This window comes from Engystomops pustulosus, chromosome 3 (assembly GCF_040894005.1).
Source record: "Engystomops pustulosus chromosome 3, aEngPut4.maternal, whole genome shotgun sequence".
Classification (NCBI taxonomy): domain Eukaryota; kingdom Metazoa; phylum Chordata; class Amphibia; order Anura; family Leptodactylidae; genus Engystomops; species Engystomops pustulosus.
This window is the reverse complement of record NC_092413.1, coordinates 7,719,468-7,725,962: the sequence shown is the minus strand read 5'-3', so window position 1 is coordinate 7,725,962 and position 6,495 is coordinate 7,719,468.

The following is a 6,495-nucleotide window of genomic DNA, read 5'->3' as shown; positions in this document are numbered from 1 at the left end:
GGTCCCAGGATAGGGGAGGTTCCAGAGACAAGCTGACTTATGATAGCGTCGCTCTTAATAGCATAGCTAGTGAGGCTCGCCTGGTGGATGTCCACATCCGGCACACCCCAGGCCACGCGGGGTTCACCTATTATAGGGGTAGCTGCAGGTCTAGAATAGACAGGTTTTATTTAAAGGAGGAAGCCATCTCTTCAGCAGTGTCCGTTGTTGAGGTGGAGTTCTCCGACCACTGTTTAATTTTGTTTTCTCTGAATGTTACAGAGACCCCCCGGATGGGAAGAGGCTACTGGAAGCTCAATTCGTCTCTCCTGGAAGAAGCAGAGATAAGACAATCCTTTGAGGACTTTCTTCAGAGCCAGGTACCATTGCTGGGCCTTTGTAGCAGTAAGTCAGAGTGGTGGGAGATGCTCAAGAAAAGGGTGGCGAGATTCTTCCGCCAGCTCTCGAGCCTCAGGAGCCTGGACAGGTACCGCCTGTATCAGGGCCTGAGGAGGAAACTCGAGCATCTCGTCTCGACTGGAGGTAGTCGTGAGGACATCTCCAGAGTGAAATCCTTGCTGAAGAGGTGTCAGTACGATAGGCACGCATCTTTGGTTTTTGAGAGGGATTACGGGAAATACCGCTCGCCCGACCCTTACAGAAACTGCAAGATGTCAGTGAATGGTAAAGTTGTCACGGGACTGGTTGACAGTACGGGATCCCTGAAAAGGTCCAGATCAGGGATCCTGGAGGTCGTCAGATCCTTCTACTCGCACCTCTTGGGCAGGAAGGATCTAGATCGGGATGTGATGTCGGGTTTCCTGGCTGAAACTGTCCCTGAGCCAGGAGTAGACCCCTCTCTTGATGTTTTGACAGAGATGATCAGGGAAGAGGAAGTCAGCCGGGCGATTGAAGGGCTCGCCCTCAAGAAATCGCCAGGCCCGGATGGCTTAACATCTGAGTTTTATAAGACCTTTAAGGACGCCTTGGTTCCCCTCTTGACTGAGGTATTCAATGAGTGTCTTTCCTCGGGCGCTCTGCCGAAGTCAATGAGGAGGTCAGCCCTGATCATCCTGTCAAAGGGTAAGGACCGATCTCGTGTTGAGAACTGGCGTCCCATAGCGCTTCTCAATACGGACAGAAAGGTTTTGGCAAAGGTGCTGTTTAATCGGCTGGTGCAGTTTGCGCCCCGGCTCCTTTCGGGGACCCAGCACTGCTCTGTTCCAGGCCGCAGTACATTTAGTGCTGTGCTTTGTGTCCGGGAGGCAGTGGAACAGGGCAGGGCTGGTAACTGGAAGGGGTACTTGCTGTCCTTGGATCAGGCAAAAGCGTTTGATCAGGTTAACCACGAGTACCTCTGGTCTGTCCTTCTGAGGTATGGCCTGCCGGGTGGGTTTGTCAATTGGCTAAAGGTTTTGTATGCAGGGGCAGAGAGTTTCCCGCTTGTGAACGGTTGGATTGGCCGCTCTTTTGAGGTCGGGTCTGGTGTTCGCCAGGGTTGTCCTCTGAGCCCACTTTTATACGTGTTCGCGATTGACCCATTCCTTAGGAGGGTTGATCGTGGGCCGTTGGTGGGAGTCGGGATGGATCAGGCAGCACCGGAAGCCACTCTAAGGGTGGTAGCGTATGCTGATGATGTCACCGTTTTCGTGTCCTCGGGAGGGGAGGCGCAATGGGTGATGTCAGAGGTTGACCGCTACTCAGAGGTTTCTGGGTCCAAGATCAACCGGGATAAGTGTGAGAGTCTCTGGCTGGGAGAGGGAGGTCCAGGCTTTGATCTCCCGGACACTTTTCCAGGGCCCCAGGACTCCGCCAAAGTTCTCGGCATCGAATTCGGCCAGGGGGATTACCCCATGCAAAACTGGGATGGCAGGCTTAAGATCGCCGCTCAGAAGGTGGACCAGTGGAAGGGTTGGTCTTTGACCCTCAGAGAAAGGGTTAATCTGATCAAAACTTACCTGCTCCCGTTACTGATTTATCTGGGCAGTGTGTGCATGTTGCCAGAACCCCTCTGGACTCGGGTCTACAGTCTGTTCTTCCAGCTGTTATGGGGGAATAGGCTGAACCTTATCAAGAGGGAGGTTACTTACCGCACGAGGAGACAAGGAGGGTTGTGTATGGTCAACCCTGTGGTGTTCCTAGTGAATACCTTTCTTAAGATCAATGTAGCAAACCTCTGGAAAGAGAGGGCTCCTCCGTGGGTATACTCCTGCAGGGGATGGTTTCGGCCTTTCTTCCAGGAATGGGAGACAGGAGGGCAAGTGAAGGATCTCCGTACACCACATGGGCATCTTCCGGCTTACGCTACCCCGGTTCTGAAGGTGATTCGCCGGTGGGGTCTGGGAATGTGGGAGATCAGGACCATGTCGAGGAAAATCCTTGACCAAAGGGTTCTGTTGACCCATTTCCAGAAGCCTCTGGCCCTCAGGGATTGCCCAAGTCGGGATCTGGGGGTGGGTTTGAGTCTATTGAATTCCATCAGGATCCCCTTGAAGTTTTGGGACGTGACTTGGCGCTGCTTCCATGGAAAGCTGTGTGTGAGGGACAATCTGAAGTGTAGGAGCTCTGAGGAAAGGGGTTGTCCCCGGGAGGAGTGCGGTGGTCTGCTGGAGAGCATGGACCACTTCCTGCTTCAGTGCCCCTTTAACACAGAGGTGTACAACCGGGTGGGCGCTTCCATCCATTGGCCCGGGTTGGCCGGTCTCTCCTATGCGGAGTGGGCCTATGGAGCATTCAGAGGCCTGGGTGGCCGGGACCGCTGCACGTTATTCTTAGTTAGTCTAGTGGTCAGGTACCACACGTGGAACGCACGGTGTTTAGTGTCGACGCAGCGTAAAATCCTCCCAGTGGATGAGGTGGTTAGGAACATTTTGGGTGACCTGGTGAAGGTGCGCTCTCTGGAGTATGAGAGGCTGGGCACGGGGAGGGCCTCTCTCCTTTGGAGGGGGTTCTCCTTTAGTGTCCCTTAGTCTGTCATCTCCACTCCTGGTGTTGGGCTGAAGCTGCACTGTAGATTTTTGTTTTGTATCTGAGGTTATAGTGATGTTGGGCTGCAGGCGCCGAACCTGGGCTTTATGTGGTTTTGATTGATGTTGTTTAGACTTTATTTGTATTCTGTTTTCTTTATGTTTTGTTGTAATTACTGTAGATATTGTATATATTGTATATAGTGGGGTTTGGGACATAGTGTTAGGTTGGGAGGGGGGTGATGGTGGTGGGACTTATGAACTGACCCTGGACACTGGTCTGGACTACTTAACGCAAACTTTGGACGTTAGACCAGTGTCTGGGGGGAAGGGGAGGGTGCGGGCGAGGGATTTAGTTTAGTGTAGTGTTGTGTGTATTTGTTATTATATATTTAAAAAAAAAAAAAAAAAAAATGGGTGTGGGATGTGATCTGTGTGGGGTGGTTTGTTATTAGAGGGTGTGGGGTGGGTTTATGTATATTTATAGTCATTTATGTTTTATTTGTGGGTGTGGCTTGTCTTATTGTTTATTGGTTTGGTTTAGGTTGTGATAATCGGTTGGGTGGGGGTTGTGGTATTTGGTGTTCATTCATTTCGGTGTATTTTAAGTTATTGTTTTTACTAGGTGTGAATGTGGCTGGACCAGCAGGTAAGAATTTGTATATATTGTATATTATGTTTTTGTATTGTTATGTTTTTTACTTTTATATAAAATAAAAGATCTACAGGATGTAACTCAGGATCAGTACAGGATAAGTAATGTCATGTATGTACACAGTGACTGCACCAGCAGCAGAATAGTGAGTGCAGCTCTGGGGTATAATACAGGATGTAACTCAGGATCAGTACAGGATAAGTAATGTCATGTATGTACACAGTGACTGCACCAGCAGCAGAATAGTGAGTGCAGCTCTGGGGTATAATACAGGATGTAACTCAGGATCAGTACAGGATAAGTAATGTCATGTATGTACACAGTGACTGCACCAGCAGCAGAATAGTGAGTGCAGCTCTGGGGTATAATACAGGATGTAACTCAGGATCAGTACAGGATAAGTAATGTCATGTATGTACACAGTGACTGCACCAGCAGCAGAATAGTGAGTGCAGCTCTGGGGTATAATACAGGATGTAACTCAGGATCAGTACAGGATAAGTAATGTCATGTATGTACACAGTGACTGCACCAGCAGCAGAATAGTGAGTGCAGCTCTGCAGTATAATACAGGATGTAACTCAGGATCAGTACAGGATAAGTAATGTCATGTATGTACACAGTGACTGCACCAGCAGAAGAATAGTGAGTGCAGCTCTGGGGTATAAAACATGATGTAACTCAGGATCAGTACAGGATAAGTAATGTCATGTATGTACACATTGACTGCACCAGCAGCAGAATAGTGAGTGCAGCTCTGGGGTATAATACAGGATGTAACTCAGGATCAGTACAGGATAAGTAATGTCATGTATGTACACAGTGACTGCACCAGCAGCAGAATAGTGAGTGCAGCTCTGGAGTATAATACAGGATGTAGCTCAGGATCAGTACAGGATAAGTAATGTCATGTATGTACACAGTGACTGCACCAGCAGAATAGTGAGTGCAGCTCTGGGGTATAATACAGGATGTAACTCAGGATCAGTACAGGATAAGTAATGTCATGTATGTACACAGTGACTGCACCAGCAGCAGAATAGTGAGTGCAGCTCTGGAGTATAATACAGGATGTAACTCAGGATCAGTACAGGATAAGTAATGTCATGTATGTACAGTGACTGTACCAGCAGCAGAATAGTGAGTGCAGCTCTGGAGTATAATACAGGGTGTAACTCAGGATCAGTACAGGATAAGTAATGTCATGTATGTACACAGTGACTGCACCAGCAGCAGAATAGTGAGTGCAGCTCTGGGGTATAATACATGATGTAACTCAGGATCAGTACAGGATAAGTAATGTCATGTATGTACACAGTGACTGCACCAGCAGCAGAATAGTGAGTGCAGCTCTGGGGTATAATACAGGATGTAACTCGGGATCAGTACAGGATAAGTAATGTCATGTATGTACAGTGACTGCACCAGCAGAATAGTGAGTGCAGCTCTGGGGTATATTAGAGGATGTCCTCCCTGGTAATGAGCTGTGATGAAGGACGCCATTAAGTCTTTGATGTATAATTACGCAGACGCAGGCTTGTTCCCCTTTAATAAATCCCAGTGTTAGAATCAAAGGGACAATTGTGAAAACCACCAGTGGAAAGAGGAAGACTGTAGAGGAGGGTCCTGCCGGGGACTTCTCTGCATGACTAGTGCCAGGGGTCATCACCTCATGTGATCCAGGGGATGTAGCAGAGCCGAGCGTCTCCTCCACCCTCCATCTTCACCTGGATCAGGGGTAGGGAAGGTCTACGGATAAAACACGTGTAGCAGAGCTGGATGGGTTTTGGAAACCAAATACTAGAGAAGGCAACTCAAGCCCCTCCCACTTGACTGAAGAGGATGTCCTCTGCATTGTATCCAGGAGTGACAGTAGTGTGTGCCCGCTGGCAGGGTGACTATAGGTGCCCTGCACCTATAGGACATTACTTATCCTGTACTGATCCTGAGTTACATCCTGTATTATACCCCAGAGCTGCACTCACTATTCTGCTGCTGGTGCAGTCACTGTGTACATACATGACATTACTTATCCTGTACTGATCCTGAGTTACATCCTGTATTATACCCCAGAACTGCACTCACTATTCTGCTGCTGGTGCAGTCACTGTGTACATACATGACATTACTTATCCTGTACTGATCCTGAGTTACATCCTGTATTATACCCCAGAGCTGCACTCACTATTCTGCTGCTGGTGCAGTTACTGTGTACATACATGACATTACTTATCCTGTACTGATCCTGAGTTACATCCTGTATTATACCCCAGAGCTGCACTCACTATTCTGCTGCTGCTGGTGCAGTCACTGTGTACATACATGACATTACTTATCCTGTACTGATCCTGAGTTACATCCTGTATTATACTCCAGAGCTGCACTCACTATTCTGCTGCTGCTGCAGTCACTGTGTACATACATGACATTACTTATCCTGTACTGATCCTGAGTTACATCCTGTATTATACCCCAGAGCTGCACTCACTATTCTGCTGCTGGTGCAGTCACTGTGTACATACATGACATTACTTATCCTGTACTGACCCTGAGTTACATCCTGTATTATACTCCAGAGCTGCACTCACTATTCTGCTGCTGGTGCAGTCACTGTGTACATACATGACATTACTTATCCTGTACTGATCCTGAGTTACATCCTGTATTATACTCCAGAGCTGCACTCACTATTCTGCTGCTGGTGCAGTCACTGTGTACATACATGACATTACTTATCCTGTACTGATCCTGAGTTACATCCTGTATTATACTCCAGAGCTGCACTCACTATTCTGCTGCTGGTGCAGTCACTGTGTACATACATGACATTACTTATCCTGTACTGATCCTGAGTTACATCCTGTATTATACTCCAGAGCTGCACTCACTATTCTG